At 38.3% G+C, this 18,586-nt stretch overlaps 1 long non-coding RNA gene across 1 annotated transcript; it reads right to left on the bottom strand.

Annotated features, from left to right (window-relative positions):
* Window positions 1-6,617: 6,617 nt before the first annotated feature.
* On the bottom strand, window positions 6,618-16,896 carry LOC113947213. The gene is made up of 2 exons (XR_003527654.1): window positions 16,453-16,896; window positions 6,618-7,287 (listed from the first exon to the last, which is right to left on the bottom strand). It is a non-coding gene; the product is annotated as an uncharacterized LOC113947213 (long non-coding RNA).
* Window positions 16,897-18,586: the final 1,690 nt, after the last annotated feature.

Here is an 18,586-nt window from a genome sequence, read left to right as displayed (position 1 = left end):
TTCACAGGCATGCTCTGACTCTGATGGGAGACAACTGCAGTTGTGAGCTCGTATACTTTAATGCCCCAGGATAAAAACTCAAATTGGCCCAAATGGAACTACCCCTTGCTTTTCTTTTGAGACAAAAGCAGTTGGTATCTGTTGGCTAGTGAAGGCCATAAAGGACCAAGCTACTCGTCATCAGTGCAAGATGGCTGTGAATGTCACTGTTCATATTAAAGCTTTATAAAAAACCCACTGTGATGTTTTTCAGAAACACTCTGAGGAGTGCCTGAATTCTCACTGTCAGTGAGAACATGAGCTTTGCTTTGAACTGCAAAAAGCATTTGCTGTCTGCTGAAATCCGAAAAGGACATGGCTTTCCAGCGCAGAGGCTGCCAGTGCCACTCCTGCCTCTCTGCAAGGAGACCATACAGACCCATATCATTGATAAAAAGGCACTTGCTTACTTTGGCTGCTTTAAACCAGAAAGCTTTCCTTGCACCCTGTGTGGGGACAGAGCCCAAGGAGACCGCATGCTGGTCTGGGCTTCTTCTCACAACAGCATAACGCGTGCTGTGCTCTTAAGCAGCTCATATCATCAGCTTATAGGCTTTATTATCTTTGGTACAGAGATGGAAGAATAAGATGATCTTCAGGACAAAACCTAAGCCCTCTCTATCTCCAGTCATATCCATTAGGACTAAACTGGACCAACCTCTAGGGTAGTAATAAGTGGGGATATGAATAATCTGAGACTAACTAGAATTTCAAGTATGATTTAGTATGATTTCTTTCTGGGAACTTTTTCTTCATTCTTACTTATCTGTCAAGCTCATATATTTCATAATTTTCTTTGAATATAGTCAGCTGAAATGAATGTTCTGCATTAATACTTTATCTAGAAAACAAGACTAACTCTTAATTCTTATAGTCAGGACCTACACTAAAAGTGTTAGATAACATCTATTCAGTTATTTTAAGTTTTTGAAACAGTGCCTCATAGAGTTAAAACATTCAAAGTATTATTAGAATAAATAAGTATTAACAATAAATATTCCAGGGATCACTCTATGCAGGCTTTGGAAGAGAGAAATGATTTGTTAATCCAGTTCAGCAGAGAACTTTACAGTGGAAGGATGTGCTTTCTCCTTCATAGTCTAGGCCACAGCTTCTTAGTGAAATACAATGACAATTTCTGCTCAGGACACTCTGCATATTGTCCACTAGATCTTCCATTTGCAATTAAACAGTATCTGTGGTACCAACTGCATATGCATAGTTGGTGAATAAAAACTCTTTAAAGATCTTTAGATAGGAATGATGGCACCAAACCACCCATCTTCTTCCTATTAAGGCACAAGAACTCCTTAGTAAAACACTAAGAGACAGAAACACCGGTCAGGACTGGTTGTAAACAATTTTATTAATAAAAATTTGTGACAATTTATGGGGTTCATTGTGTCTGGAATAGAGTCTAACTGCAAAAAACACACTTAAACTATGTTGTAGTAATAAAGCAAAGCGTAGGCATACACTCTAAGGCAAAACAACTTACACAGAATACTAATACCACAAAACCTAAGCAAAAACTCTAAAACAAAAGCAAAAAACCTAAGCACACACTCTAAAGCAAAAGCAATTTAAAAAGAATAAGTAAAAACATTAAAGTACTATGAAGTAAAAGTAAAATTAGTTTATATGTATATATGTATATGTGTATACATATATATATATGTATAAAGCAATTGTTCACCCCAAGGCATCCCAAGAGGGTGGAGGTAGAAAATGTATCTCATCAGTTACCTCCACAGAGTTGATGAAATTTCTCCTCAATTTTTGCTTAGGTCTAATCTCTTTTTATACCTTTTTTTCTTTAAGCAGTTTGAGCAGCTATAGTCAATAAACTAATTTTGGGGTGATAGACAGATGACAGAAGCCCAAGGGTAATTTTCCTGTGTTCCCATCTGTCAGAATACTTTCGAAAAAAGGTCATGTTATCTCCATATCACTCCTTTCTTCATTTAATCCCCTTCTTAGTTTCTGGGAATGTCTCCCCAGGTGCTAGGATCTTCCAGGAAACCATCAGGTTGGTTTTTTTTTCTCCTATTGTGTAGCCTTACAGCTGCTAATTTGAACAAGAATTTCTTGAAGTGAAGACAGCACACAAAGTTCTGTGGGACTTTTCTTGAACTCAGCGTCATTGATGTTTGATTTAAAATGTTGGCTTTCTACATTTTTAACAGAGCCTGTGTTACAGGTTAGATCCACAGAAGAAGTCTAAGCACTTCTCACTTGTGCAGTGCAACTCAGAAGACCAAGCTTAGACATCCTGGCATTCTCAGATAATTAATGGGGAGAATTAGGCACAATTACAAAGGGCAATCAAAAAATATCACACCCACAATGCAGAACACCAAGAAATTATCACCTTCTTCCTAGAGATTTGACCTAGTTCCTTTGCAATATTGAATGAGGTGTCCTCTCCTAACGAAAAGTACCTTGAGATGCCCTCAGGAAGAGGAAGCCTTAGGTCCTGACCCATATTAAAAATCATGTTTCTGAGGAGCAGGTCATTCCCATCTGTCTATACAATGTTCTGAGTGAGAAAACCATCCATGAAGAGTGAGAAAACCATCCATGCAGTCTCTGCAGCTCAGTAGCCCAGAAGATCAGAGCCTTCAAGGCTGAGAAAAGAAATGTCAATATCTTACCTTGTAGCCTATGGATTATAACATTGACTCAGAGGATGGACAGTCTGTGCTCTGGTTTACAGGGTGGATAATTCCCAGTGGTCTTGCCAAGTAATCTCGGAGTGTCTGGCCTATAGAAATTTTGTAGGACAGAGTAAATTAAAAAGAAAATAAATGTTCTGTGGATTTTCACAACACCAGCAGAAAAGCTTTCTGCCACTCTAAACCACATCTGATGCTCTGAAAATACCTTAAAATTCAATGATATCCCACTGGGGAGAAGTAAACTTTATCATTATAGTGCAAATATTATGGCGTTCCACTAAGGTAGCATAAAAATACTATCTCTGCATCTCCTTTCCAAAGTAATGCTACAATAGGCTTTACAAACTGAAATACTTTCTTGATATATGACATAAAAATTAAATATCTATATTACTGTCATCCTTACCAGATGTAAGGAGAAAGATGGGTATTTGGACAGGATCAGTTTATTATACTACCTGTAAGAAAACCTGAAATTAGAAAGCAATAACTGGCTTTCACAGTAGCTTCAAACCTCTTGAGCTAAATTAGTTCTCAATTAAGGCTGTTGCATTCTTTTGGTGAGCAGCTTAAACTTTCAGACAAAGCACTTAAAAAAAGAAAAAGACGATACTGCTGAAAGAGCTGATGTTCTCTCTGTTTGCAAGAACAGTGAAAAACTAGTTCATGGGTAGGCTGCAAAACATATTTTAAATTATCCCTGCAGAGGCTAATAAAGCAGCATTTTTCAGAAAAAGTAGATTTACATGAATTCAAAACCACAAAAATACTGAGGCTTGTTGTTTTCCTTTTCTCTGCAACCGTCATTGATTTTTTATGTGTATATTAGCAGTATCATGCAGGACACTTCTTATCTTTTTCTGTCTGGCTTTGCAAAAGCATCTGCACTCCTTAAATCTCTTCTTCATTCCAGTGTACTCTTCTCTAAGGCAAGAAAACAGCCTGTAAAATGTTTTGAAAGTGAATTTTGAAACAGGACCAGAATGGCTCTTAAAAGCAAGCCTGTACTATAAAATCCTGCTTCCAGCTACAATTTGCTGAGGTCTAATGGCCATCTGACAATTAGACAGTCTGTATCCATATATGAAAGAAAGTGGATATACAAAGAACTCTCAATATTTTCTATATCCCAGTTAGCAATAGCTCCAGTTCAAAATGTAGCTCTCCAAGCATATGTCAAAGAATGGAGAGGATGGGTCAGAGGGCCAGTTGTTTGCGTCACCACAGCTTTCACTAGACAGAATGCATTAAGAATATTTATGAGTTGGACGAGCAGAGTCGACCATAATGCAATTGCAGCTCATTTAATTGAAAAAAGGGAATGAAAAATGCTTACCTCAACATGTCTGCTTAAGCCATCATCTGATTTACTCCATTTGTATCAATACAGGAAGTCAAACAGGCAAATTGAATTTATAGACGAGAGGAAGATAAACCAATTTTCTCTGGAGAAACCCAAGTAACATAGCTCATACCTAAGCTTCCTTATCTGTTTTCCCATCGGTCACTGTACATGGCATTTTACAAAGCAGTAAACCAATTTAAATGATCCATATGTGTCAGTTATTCTACTGCAGTCTCTACAGTAAAACCTTGCCCTTTGTAGGACAACTCACCATCTCAGCCCTCTGCTTAGGGTGAGGGTCCCAGCTCAGACATCCACACTCATCTCAGGTCTTGCTGGCTTCGGCAGGGATGTGCCAAGATCCTGGGCCCTCCTGATCCCCTCTTTTCATGCTCACTTGCAAAATGGTGCCCAGCTGTTAGAACTAAAAAGTGCTCACAGCTTAGTACCAATTTAATGACAATCTTGCCCCACCACCACACAAAGTCTTTTTGTTATGGTTAATATAAAAACATGTGCCTTTCAGGGCTACTTATTCTAAGCAGTTTTTTCAATTATCTCAGTTAATTCTATCTGAAAAACAACAGTATGTCAAAGACAAAGCTTTAATATAAATAGGCATGTATTTGAAAATACAGCTGATGTGGTAGAAGTTTTTCTAGACGTCGCATTTTTCTGACAGAAAATGACAGACTTATCAGATCTGAAATGTTCTCAGGAGTATGTTGACAAAACATCCAACTGACTTAAGGATGGTTCCCATGGAAATCTGCTTGGTCACTGGCCCATTTGCCCTCTCCTCTTTCCTCCCCTCATCTTTCCAATGACCAACATGGCAGGGAGTCATCAAGCCAGGAGTGAAACAATAAGCAGCTCCAGAGTCAAGGAGCTGTATTCCTAGGGAGTTCATGAAGTCTGTTCTGCTTTTGAAAGTTTTTGAAAGACTGTATTTTGCAGTGATCCAGGATAGGAATCTAACCTAGGGCCTTCATACCCACAGAAGCTTCCTCCCTTTTGAGACAGATGCAGGGGACTTTGGGATGCTCAGCTTCTACTACGTTTACTGAAAGCATGGCCTTCTGTGGTGCATCTTCCCACACACCTCAGTATAAATTGTCTTATAGTAAGTAGCCTCTTGGATGAAATAGTGCACCATTTGAAAGTAATGGACCCAGACAACAAGCTACCTCCTTTGAAGTAAGTATTTTGCTGGCAGGGAAGGTTATCTTGATGACAAGGTCATCTAACAGGCATCTGCTGTTACCAAAAAAAGGTAATCATAAAGTTGCTTCAGGGACTGGAAAACTTACAAGGTCCAGGCTCTTTCCCCTTGTTTTGGCCTGTTTTCCTTAGAAAGGGAAATGAGACAGGCTTAATGCACATAAGAGTGCACTGAAACTCAGACATTAGGAGGACATCTGTGGATCTGAGCCAGTCCCTTGTGTTTTTGTTCTTTGAAGGGGATGCTAAACTGGAGTTTGGGCCAAGTTCCCTAAGAGCTGCTTGGTGACTTAAAAAAGACTAATTTACCAAGGTCACCTCTAAGCAGACTGAACTAAGCTGGTTTGCAGATGTAGTGTGGACTTTCTAGTGGGGGCTTAGCTGACCTTTGGCTGTCAGGTGACATTCTGTTTTAGGATGCAAATTCCCATATTGCCTGTGTCTGAAGTCAGGCAGAGTACATCCCACCCATAGCACCAAGCAATTCAATATGCATTTTCAAACACAGTATAAACTGGGTTTTTTCCACATGGACACAAGATCTTTCTGTCCTTGGTATAGCCTGGAAGGGTTCCACCAAATTCATTTCAGGGAGATGATTAAATGTGATTCTCGTTGTGCTTACTCTCACTTTTTTCCTTAGTCCAGATCAGGCATGCAGAATGGTTATTTTCCTATTTAATAAAGTGCCTTCAGATCATTCTGGGAGGAGAGCAAGATACCATCTCCTTGGCCTCAGGAAATCGTGTCTACCTTGCCTGAACCATAATGATACATAGGAGTCTTAAGCAGTACAAGTCTAACCAATGATGATTAGTCTAACCAACAGGTTAGAAAATGTGTGTTTGTACACTAGATTCTAGTCCTTTAAATACAGAATAACAAATTGCAAAGGGCACATGGTTATGTTTGGTGCCCAGGGCTTAGTTCCAGGATAAATTACTAAACAACTGAATTTTACCACCGTCAAAATATATGCTCAGGAACGGCAAGAAGTTTTAAGACACACAGCTTTCTTGAGTTCACGATTAATGTTGAAGCACAAGGGGTCTAGGCTGATTTAAGTTGGCCCTCATTTTGAGAGACATTAACAAAGAAGGTGGTTTCTTTTCTGATTTTTTTTGAGGGGGTGGTAGTATAATTATATAAAGTTTTAATTCAATAACTAGAACTACCAAACTCAGCAATAGAAATAAGATGTGACGTAGAAGTTAGAGAAGAAGGATGCAAAACTCATTAAGGCTGTAGCTGTAACATTTATAAGAACAACATAGCCTGAAGGAAGATTGTGTATATTTTAAGAGGGTGACCCCAGAAACCAGACTTACATAGAATTAACAAACAAGTGTAATCTATTGCTTGTGACAGGTAACAAACCAACAGCCTTGGCAACAGAGTTGTTTATCCTGGGATCATGGACAGCCAGGACAATAAACTATTTCCCACTTCACACAGAGCTGTCCACAACCCTAATGTGAAAAGATTACATTCGAAAACAGATAACATGACTGTGTCTCTATGGTCCTTCTTTCTTGGATACTCATCAGCTGACAACCGAGCTTACTAAAACAAAATTTTTGTCTCTCCACACAGTCCCCATTGCCACTGAAGTCCAAATCCACTTATCTTATTCTTCATCCACAAGGTCTCCACTAAATATTTGGATTCATCATTTGGGAAATTCAAAACTGGCAAAGGCAACTTCTGTATTCTAAACAGAGATACATATACTCCTCTTCTTCTGTGACACAGTCATTTTCTTTTTGTAGATCTCAGAGATGTCCAATCTTTGAGGTTCCCTTTGCTTAGATCTGCCTTTGTAGTAGATTTGACAAACTGTTGTCCTTCGCATGACCTTCTTTTGGACATTTTCCATGAAACTGGTGTCTTGGGGTTTCTTCTTATCCTTTGGAGTTTTACTTTCTGTTGAAGACTTTGAAGGACACTTTTTCACATACTTTTGGTAAGAAGTCCTGGCCTTGGTCAGCTGATAGCTGGGAGGCTCTTTATCAGAAAAACAGGGAGACAGTACATCTGTAAAGAGTTATTCTGTTCAACAAAACAGCCCTTGAGAAAAAAGTAATCTGCTGCTCTGCTCTTGCACACCTCCCAAACATGCCAAAAATAAGTGAGAAAGACATGCTGCTCTCATTCCGCAGAGCAATCCAGGTAGTGCTCTTGGATCTTTGAGAGGACACAGTCCCAGAGCAGATATACATGGAAACATAAAAAAATATAATGAAAAATCGGAATAATGTAAAAAATTAAAATAATGTAAAAAAATAAAATAATATAAACTATAAAATTTCTAACCCAGTTAAACTAATTTCAGCAACTTCTCATATTCTTTTGTGTTTTCTTCAAAGTAGCCTGAGTTGTTACATGAAACTTTAGTCAGATGAACTGATAGATGGCAACTTAAATCAAAATTACACTGCCTTTCACAAATGCCACCCTAAACTTGGTTCCACCATAAAGTCCTCCCACTGATAACAAATACTCTTTTGTTAATAGCCTCTGGATTTTGGTCTTTTTTGGGTCATATTTACAAGCAGTCTCAGTATTTCTGAACAACTGCCAGTCCAAAATTTTCCTTTCCCTCTGTTTTGGTTGTGTAAAAGGACTTCATGTGTTTGGCTCATTAACTTTGTGCTGTCTGGGAAGTGAAGGCAAAAGCTCTGCTTCTAGGCATAATTTGCATGTAGCTGACTGCAGCAATTCATCAGGTTCTTGGACCTTAATATATCCCAGAATCTGGGGCTCAGTTTAATTTCTAAATTAAGTAAATCTTTAAAGCTATAATCAGACAGTGTTTTCTAAAAAAAAATCTTATTAGTTAAGATGTTATAATTGTCAAGGTATCATTGCATTATGCAGACTATAAGCAGGGCTATATACATCTAAAATCATAAAAGCCTCACTGCTGAAAGGCAACCTGTGACAGAATAATATGTATAGTCACATATACAAATATCGAACCTCTGATATCAGACCTCAAAATCTACCTGGGGGGAAGTTTGAGATTTCTCATTTGTAAGATACTGTTAAGAAGACAATGAAAAAATTCTATACTATATGAACATTTAAAATTACATGTCTTGGTTTACCAATCTTATACTACTACTTTGCACTCTGTATAAGCAATCTATCTTTAAAAACAAGGTTGAAATCACCTCAAAGAGAATTCAACTTTCCAGATAGAATATTAAGCATAGGGAAAAAAAAAAAGGCTGAACCCCTCTCTCAGGTGAATCAGTGGAAGGATTACCCTTGATTTTGATTTGGGTACATTTTAACTGTTCAGATCAACTTCCAAAGTCCTTTCTCAGCTCAAGTTTTTACTTCTCTTTTTTTTTTTTCTGTTAAAAAAGATACATTTGTTCTAACTATTGTGTATTTGACTGAATTTTAGTTGCTTTTGGGGACTATTTGGTCAGGCAGCTCAGAGCCAAATGCAGCCCAGAGACAAAGCAGGAGGCATATGGTCACCAGCATCAAGAAATGCAGTCCAGAAACCTCTGCTTGGCAGCATTAGAAACTGTTTAGCCGTGCAGCTAATTGCATATTTGCTTTTGTCCGGTACCTAGGAGTTTCTAATTTCCAAAGTCCTAGTTCAGGTTTAATCCAGTTTTGGCAGACTGATTCACATCTCAGACCAAGGTCCTGCCACAGCTCAGTTCTGAAGCACATCCACACCTTCCTCCTCTCACCCCACCAGCTCAAAAGCCTAGCACGCTCTGGTAAATTCAGATTTTCCTGGAGGTCAGTGGAGTTGAGGCCTTTTTGTTCAAGAATGGTCCTGGTTTCTTCAAGACCCACAAATTTTATTTTGCTTGATTATTTGGTGTTTTGGTTTGTTGTTGTTTTTTTTTTTTAATAGAGCTTATTCAGTGAACCTAAGACTTGTGAGACCTGCATTGTAGCTCTTTATTTACCTGAAGTGGTCCAAAATCACTTCAGCTGTCAGTGATGGTGTTGTGTTGCAGCTCTGCCTCTGTGCTATGGCCAGACCCTGACTCTACACTAGCCAGGGTTGTCCTAAGACACTTGATCAGAAAGGGGGAAATCCTGAGCACCAGCCACAGTAGCCAGTATCCATCTACTAAAATATGTAAACAATATCTGCAGCAAGGACTGGATTCCAGCTTTATTACCAACGTGCAGCACTAGTCACCTGCAGCACTGTAGTAATACTACAGAGTATTTTGTTACTCCTAGCCTCATTCTACTTTTCATCTGATTATTAAAGTACAGGTAGGCCCTTTTCACAGAGCAAGTTGAGAACATCCCCACACAGAACAACCTCCTAGCTGTGGACATGGCACTTCTGGAAAGTTTTCACTTGCTGTCAGCTCAACACAGGCTCGGCTTGTTTGAGGGCAAGGGCTTTGGTCCTGGCCCACATCTCGTAGTTGCAACAGCTCCCAGGACACTTTTACTATTTCACCATATACCAAGGACTGTCATGGCAAATGAACTTTATGCATTGAGATGCAAGTTAGCTGAGGTTCAGGGTTGTGGTCTGAAATGCACAGTGTATGTGGCAATGTCTGGATTAATTATGCTGAGTTTTAAGAAAACTGTAATTCAAACGTTACTGCTAATCACACTTTCCCTTTAAAACCATCAGAGCATCAAAACTGAATGGTGCAATCAATATTCATTGACAATGCTGCATTTTGTTCATTATCTGCATACTGACAGATGCAAAAAGAAAAATTAGGCTATCTGCAAGTTACCTCAGTTCTTGGCTGTTTGTGCTGGTTTTTTTCCTCTGTGGGGACATAAACGTTTGATTTGAAATGGCCAGTGAAAAAAACCATTGTTAAATTATTAACACATTCATATTTACCTGTTGCTTTGTTTTATTTAAAGAAAACAATACAAATAACAAACAAGTTACTAATAAATTTCAATTTGAAAGAAGCTGAACCTAATATACAAAGAATGCTTACTAATGTTCTGTAAGGCCATTTGACTAAGCAATTAGAAAGTCAGAAGCCACTGTATTCGAGATTTTTTTTTATCAAATACATATTTAGAAAATTTTGCAGCAATTTCTTATGTAATTTATTTATTTTGTGAAAACTAGAATAGGAATTTTTCTGTTCTTATAGTTTATCCTTTATTAAGGCTATAATCTGAAATTACATTTGTCTTCTTTGGAATTTTACTTAAAAGGAAACAAACTGAGCTTTCAGGAAATAGTATGACAGTTCTTCATGAGGACAAAAGTAAAAAGAGATGGAGATTTAGCTTAAGGCACCACAATTAGTTATTGGAATTAAATTAATGGCTTGTCACTAAAAAGGTAATTCTCTCTTTGGAACATCTGGCTGGCATTTGCTGCTACCAACATTATGTTGGTGTCATGTCATATAATAAGTAATAGAAGAAGGTAGCATTTCTAGGAGAATGAAGATCTAAATTTATTGGGCCTGTTCCTATCAGCTAGAAACAAAGGAAAACCACATAATGTATCTGTTGTCCACTTTATAATTGTTTCTACCTTGAATGATATCTACATTTTTTTTCTTACTATTTTTCTGAGACAATATAAACTCTTAAAACCAAATGTACTCTGTAGTCATGTTTTTGCTTTCACTATACTTTCCCATGCACGTCCAACAACACCAGTGCAATTGAAGTTTTACTTGCTGCTCAAAGAAGCAGTCATAGAATGTGTTTTCAGCGTTTTGAAGACCATGGTCTTAAATGAAATAAATTTGTAAAATCCAGTAACTCTTTTGCTCGCTATATGTAGTTGCCCCATATTTCAGCCATCTTTCAGGAAATTTCCCAAATTAACTTGGAATAAATATTTCTATATCATACACTGGGCTAATTACTACAATGAAGCTACTGTCATTGCAGGAACTTGATTTGTTTAATAAATGAATATCATATTTTTCTCCATGTCTCATTCTTTTGTGATTTATTTGTGCATTATGCGTGGTAACCTTTCAAGTGAAGCTTTCCGTAATAGTTTACACACTAACCTTCCAGAAATCTAGACTCAACAATGAAAAACAAAAGAAGAAAGAGAAAGCAAACCTGATGAAAGGAAACTGTTAATCACAGAAGCACACATTTTTCTGCTTTGCTGAGTCAAATCAGTCCTTAAAGCTATCCAGATGCTACAGTTTCAGAGGAGCAGTAGAGTAGGAAACACGAAACTACTCTGATTAAATTTAGAGGGGTTGGTGTATGCAGCAGTTGAGTTAGTGGGGGTTTTTTAAATGTGAACAGGTCTGAACCATACCAAGTTGTGCTTGGTTTTTCCTTAAGTAACTGCACTACAGTTATAAATTCACTCTACTTATGCTTTCTGCTTGGTAGCATGCCAAAAAGGTCCCCTCTTCATCTTCTTCCTTCTGTTCTGCCTCAGTAACTTCAGAACTTGCCATCTAGGTACACACACAACCACAGATGCATATAACTACACCCTTTACAGAAAAACATCTGTCTCCAAGGTAAAAATAGTACAGATTGATGGGATCAGTATTAAAATGGTTCCCTCTAATGAGTTAAAGACTCCCATCTGTTCCATATACTAAAATGTGGTTGAAGCCTGCAAGAAAAAAAAAAAAAGATCAATACAAATTTATGTGCTCTTCATAAGCATTAAATTAAGAGCAAGAGAAATGCAGGGTTCTGTGGAAAGGATGCTCATGATGCTCCACTGAGGCTTATAAAGCTAACTGAGCACAAAATTATGTGATTATGGTGTTAAATAAGACTTCTAGAGTAAAGTACTTAGAGGTAAAAAAAAAAAAAAAAAAAGATGTTTGCTACAGCCTTGGCAATTGAAAAAGTCTTTTCAAAAGGAAATCTGCACCATCAGTTTATCTGTTGGATCAACCATCCCCTCGCTCTCTCCCTTTCTGCCTTTCCAGTTTCTCTTTTTAATCCTTCAGGATTTCAAACTCCCCTATCTAAGGCCCTGCTGCCCCTGTGTGTTTCCCCAGATCTTTACTTCATCAAGGTATAATCTTTGGGTGCACAGAGTCAAAGGTTTGCTATTTTCCCCTTTGGGCCTTTTGACCTCTTTCAAAGATGCTTTTATAGTCCTAATGATTTACTCTCTCCTCCTGCTGTTAAGTCAGACAGTTCCTTCTGAACTGCAAAGTAAAAATGGTATGTGTTGAATCTATTGACATGTAAAAAAAAATCAAGCAAACGAACTAAAAAAAGCTTCAGCTCCTGCTGAACCAAACCCAAGTTAATTAAAAAGGGACACCACAGCCACTTCCTGTATGTTAGAAAAAAAAAAAGTAGTCATGGCTGCATTTTGCATAATGTCTTTGGGAACATACTATGAGTTTGATAAAAAAGCTTATTAGATAAAGCCCTTTGGAGGAATACAGGCAGAATAATGACCCTTTTCCATCTCCCAGCTGGTCACCTCTGAAGTCTCTGTCCTGATGAGCCTGGGCAGTAATGAAAATGTGAAGAATTGACAGGCAGCACAGCAGCCATGGCAGATCACTAGGTAGTGAAACAGGATTTTCAGGATCTAAATGCATTCTCAATGTGCCTCTACTCAGCAAAAAAAGTATGCTGTACCACAATAGTCTTTCCTGCCAATGAAAGACTTTTATGAAATACTTTTATGAATATAGCTCCACACAGTACTCCTAAGTGTCAAGGGCATAAATAGAATTTTAAATATTAATACGTATAATTAGAATGTTTCCAGGAGTCAGTATTTTCCTTGGTTTTACAGAACTACATAACACAAAAGGCCTACATTTCATGTGAAGTCACAGCAACAAACTTGGAAAAAAAATTCCTTTTTAGGGATCATATAAATTTAGAGACAGGTTTTATTTTCTGTTTCTTAGCAAGTTGCTGATAAATAGCGCCAGCCTTTACTCTAGCCTAGTTACCTTTGACACTGAAGAGTGACACACCTTAAAATCAACAAAGTAAGCATCAACTATGTATCTACAATTTGAATGTGAAGGAAGGCAGCTTCTCTAAATTTGGAACAAAGCAGTGCTTAGTTGTCATTTGTTGCAGTTTGGTGAATTTTTAAAGTTGGTGCTGCCTACAGAGGTGGCAGAATGGCTGTGGCTTAATTTGTACCAAGACCTTTTTTAAAAGCAGGTTTGGGGCTTTTCAATGGAATCAATTTCTTTTCCCCTTATTTGCTTTGCAAGAAAGTACTAGGGAGAGTTATCTATTCTTTCAGGTTTTCAGATTGCAGAGGAAAAAAAATATATATATATATCCAGCTCCAACAAGATCCCTAGAGTTATTCCTGCAAACAATCTACATTAAATGTGTAGAAGTCAGAGGAGGAATTCACAAAGAGTGTGGAATAAGTAACACAAAACCTCTAAGGACATCAGAAAAACACTCTTGGTAAGCCTCAGTGTCCAGAAGTCTTTCATCCTTTCAGATGCTGCACATGTATGAGGTTCAGTCTGGCTAAGAATCACCATTACTAATATGAGAAGAAGGTTTTCCAACATTTGTCAGGTGTACACTAGTGTCCTGTGGTCATATGCAGTCTAAGGTTTTTCTACTGCTAAAAGATGATGAGTGAATGAGTCCTGGTGAGAGAGGTACAGGGAAGAGTGGAAAGTTTCCATATGGTATTATGAGCCATTACAGGTATCAGTATTTCCACTACAAGTAATGACTCAGAGCCAAAGGAGATAACTGCAAAACATAAAATCAAAATCAAATTACAAGGTGAATATAATTTGTTTCTGGGTATGCACATAATTGTTACATTCTGCTTTAGTGGGAGGCTCTTTGAATCAAGGAATCCAGACTCTACATTGAGATTAATTAAAATCTTCAGTAAGTTTTGATGTTTACAGATCTTTGACCATGTTCAGAAAATGTGTTTATTTAAGTTTATAAAACTTAGGGAAGAGCCCTGGCAAGGTAACTGCATAGTATGAAGGCAACCCTCCCCACTCACGAGCAAAGGACACTGGCTTTCATTCTGAGATGAAATTCAATGCCAGGAACAAGAAGTTCCTGTAACTCTGCTAGTAGGTGCAATCAGAATGGAATATCATTTTCTGAACTCAAATAAGCTTGGCACTATTGTCAGTCTCCTTGCAATCCTTGCCCATTAATTCTGGTAAAGCTGTTCCCATAGCTGAAATCCTATATCCCCAGCCTTGTTCAGATCTTCTCAGCTGGGCAAGATCTGAGCTAAGACTTTGAATCAGGTTAGCAGGCTGCACACCAGCCCAGCAGAGAAGCTTTGAGTGCTGCATCCAAGCAGGTTCTTCCTGAAAGCACCACAACTCATTCCAACCTGAATTAAAGGTCTTCCTCCTTTCAGGAAGACTGTTTTATATGCATGCATCTACCTGCTTGTATTGTTAAGTTTTAGGAATGTTCCAACTCCTTTTGTTAGGTCTTGTCACCCCATTACAATTACTGAATAATAACAGAGTTAGAGGTGCTAAACAAGCTGTTTTGCATACTAGCTTCAGGAGTGCTGCACAGACTAGGCCTTGGCTGCCTGGTTCTCTTGTGCTTCCACCTAAGCCTCCCCCCATTCCCTCTCAAGTGAGCTGAACTCAGCTCTCTGCACAGTACTTTCACTACAGTTTGCCTCTTTGCCCCTTCCCAGCCTTGTGGCAGCAATCTTCCTTTTCCTTGTGAAGCCATCAGAGCAGAGCTGGTGAACAAGAAGGGAAATGTGTGGGTGGGTGGGATAGCTAATGGGGATGCATCAGCTGCCATGCTTTAGGTCACTGATGGAGATGGACAAAGTCCTGCTGTCATTCTGCTCCACCATGGGGAGTTTCTATTAGGAAATGCCTATGGCACCTCTCACCATCCAAATAAGATAGAGGGGTGACTGAGACTAAAAAAGAGCAGAGGATCCTGCCCCAATTCACGCATCTGAAACTGTGCAGATTCCTTGGCTAAAAGGTCTAATAATACTGACATACTGTACCATTTTTAGCACACTCAATGATGCTGAGAGTATCCCTCTTCATTAACAAAGGACAATTTTAAAGCCTCATCAGTCCTTGATCCAGAAGGGACCATTAATCTTGTAGTCTAAACCCTGGGACTAGAACTTCACCTAATGTACTCCATATTATCCCTGAACTTGGGCTGAATCTGAATGAAGTATTTCAGAAACATGTCCAGACAGGTTTCTTAGACTTCTCACAATGGGAATACACCACATCTATCTTGAATTGCTTCAGGAGATAGGTATATTCACCACTTAAAATATCTGCAACTTGTTTAAAATCTTTGTTCACCTAGCTATGTTCCCAGTCTTGAGTTTTCTGTTGTTGCATTAAAGAGCTGTTGGTTTTCTGAAGCTTTTTTTACATCTAGATGTCTGTAGGCAATGAGGAAATCACATCTGCAACATTAATAGTTTGAAGTAATTGGTTCAGGTTTCTACCTGTTTTTCAGGGTTTTACCTGTTTTCCAGATGACAGCTTAGACTCTTCCAAAACTTTTTCAATTTTTTCAGAAGAATTCTCAAAATTAGGACCTCAGAGCTGAAGTGCTCCAGTGATGGCCTTGCTAGCGGTGACACAGATGGCCCTGCCTCTCCTCCTACCCATGCCTTTGCTGATACCTCCCCAGGTCACATTAGCTCTTTGGCTAACCATCTCAATGGAAGTGCCCATCCTGCTAGTTGTGTACCTTTTTTTTAAGATCTTTTTGATGTCAGCATAACAGTATCTTATCTCAAAAGCGGGAACCACATTCTGTGTTTCAAAATCCAGTCTTCAATTCGGTTGTCTTTAGAAGCCCACAACTCAGATTAACTCACTTTACAGAATAATCCAGCTTACTCCATATGATTAGTTATCTTGTCACCTCTCTTTATTTCCTTATCCAGTAGCTTGAAGTCATCTGCAAATTTTTCAAGCAATGATTTTCTATTTTCTCCCAGCTGGTTGATACAGTTACAAAAAATGCCTTTGTAATTAATTTGTTCACAGCATACATGTAATCTCCTGTGAGATAAAGGTTCTGGATCTTAGTGAAAGAAGAAACACAGAAGTAACTCTACTGACGTTTCTTCTTTCCTGATTAAGAACGTCTTTTCCAGTTATTGTTGCCAGACATTTTTATCTTGAGCCCAAATTGCAATAGAACTCATTTGCAAAACTTGGTAGTTTGGCAACAGCCTCTGAAATAAAATGGATTAACTGTGACATTCACCTTGCAGGCTACTGAGAGTTTTTTTCTATCACTGCGGAGTTTTCATTCAATAAGACAAAGCACATTTACAGAGAAGATTTGCAGGAAGAAAGACTGACATCTATCTGCAATCCAAACCAGCATTTTGATGCTCAGTGCACATGAGAGAGGATCAACAAAGAATAGAGCACACCCTTTTGTTTATGCTTCGTACAGACCCTCCCATTCAGATACTTATGACATCAGAACCTTTTAAATTTTCAGTCCCTCCACCCCCCACGCATAACTCCTCTACAACAGTCCCTCATTCAGAAATAGCTTTTTGTCTTCACAAGCTACATCATCTTATTCTTTCTCTAAGTGAGAAAATGCCAGTTTCAAATCATCAGCTCAATTCTATCTTCTTTAAACATGATGAAAATTTTCCAGATAGTGCAGTAGATACAAGATGAAATTCCTGAGATACTTTACTCTTAATTGTAATTTTCCAAATGTATGTTTATAAAGTGTGTACTAAGTTCAAAGTTTCAAATTTGATTGCTCAAGCAGGACAATTTCAATGTCTCTGGTCCCAGGCAGAGCTCCTCATGAGACTTTCACAAGTTTAAAGCAGGAAAAATATACAGACAAATTCAGTCAGCTAAGCTGTCATTCTTACTGTTGTGTTCAAGTAGTACACAGAAAACTTGAAAAGCAGTTGACCAGATTGAACAGATCAGCTCCAAAAGCAACAAATGACTGCCACCTTTCATGCCCAGACTCACAGAGCTAAACATGCTGACTGCTGAAGGGCAGCCCAAAAGTTATCAGCCCTTGAAAAAATCCTCTTTTAGTCTGCCACCCTCCATATTTGTCCATGGGGCAAGTCAGAATCTGTTGGATTATCCTGAAAGTAAAACTACAAACATGGCAATGATTGAGGCATGTTGATGCAGAAACACATGGTTCTTTCCTGAAGGGAGAAAACACACTCCAAACTTATAAAACAAGCAAGCTGTTTCTCTCATGGACTTGCAAAAAGAGGAATAGAGGGATTAAAAGAAACTTCAGCAGATGTTCAGTGCCACAAAGAGATAAATCGTGAGGCAGGCTTTTTCTGCTAGAAGAATATACTCTACACTATACAGCAGAATCACAGTATACTACTATTCACCATCAAAAGAAATCAGCTAGTCCATCAAAACCCTCTTCCCTGAGCTGAAAGTATGCAAAACATTTTCTTTCCTCCCTGACCAAGTTTTGCATAAATATTCACAAAGGACCTGAAGAAAAATATGAAAAGTTTTAGAAATGTTTTAAGCAAATAAATTAGTGAAATGGTTGATCCTTACAGTGAATAGCAGGGAGGTTAGAATGAAGATGGAACGCAAAAATTACTGGAATGCTGGCAAACAGAAGGAAATACTTCTGATTAAAAAGTGAAAAGGACTCCGAGTAGCACACATAGTAATAAAACCATTTATAGATTACTAAGAAAACATTCCCTGACCATAATTGAGGGCATCTATCATTTTAGGGGTGCAAAATTTGGAATATCTGCAGCAAAACCTTAAGGGGGCAGAGTTCAACCTCTTTCTAGTTGAATACGGTGTCAAAGTACCACATGTTCTTGTAATAAGTTGCTGGGAAAGCAAAGAACACATTGCAAGCTTTTTCTCTTCCAAGAGAAAGAATGGTTCATTCATGGTTGGTAAATCTCTATTTTGAAATCCTATAATTAAAGTAAATAAGTAATAGTTCCTCAGTTTTATATTTCTGCTCTCCTGGCATTTATTATAGATTTGTATTTGAAGTGAAAAGTGGGGCTTGGGCTTGCATATTTCTAAGATCATTATTTTACACAGTCTTGTCTCTGCAACACATGATAGCTCTGGTCTTCAGTAGTCTTATGTTACTACCACACATATGTTCAGACACTGATAGGAAATTGCCAGGTTGTGTGAGGGAAAGAGGGTTAAGCCACTCATTACCCTACATAGCAGGAGATAAAATTTATAATCTGGAGTTGCTAGGATCACTAGATGTTCTAAACATAAAGCATAGATTCCTCCATTTCTCCTAGAGATTTTATTTTTACATATATGAGTGGGAATTGTGAGAACTCCATTTGAACATCAAGCATAGGATTTGGTCAGCCAACCTCATCTCCCTTGCT

Source organism: Corapipo altera, unplaced genomic scaffold (assembly GCF_003945725.1).
Source record: "Corapipo altera isolate COAL_440 unplaced genomic scaffold, ASM394572v1 0, whole genome shotgun sequence".
In the NCBI taxonomy this organism is placed as follows: Eukaryota; Metazoa; Chordata; class Aves; order Passeriformes; family Pipridae; genus Corapipo; species Corapipo altera.
Note: the sequence above shows the minus strand (reverse complement) of the source record. Positions and strands in the feature narration are given on the sequence as shown.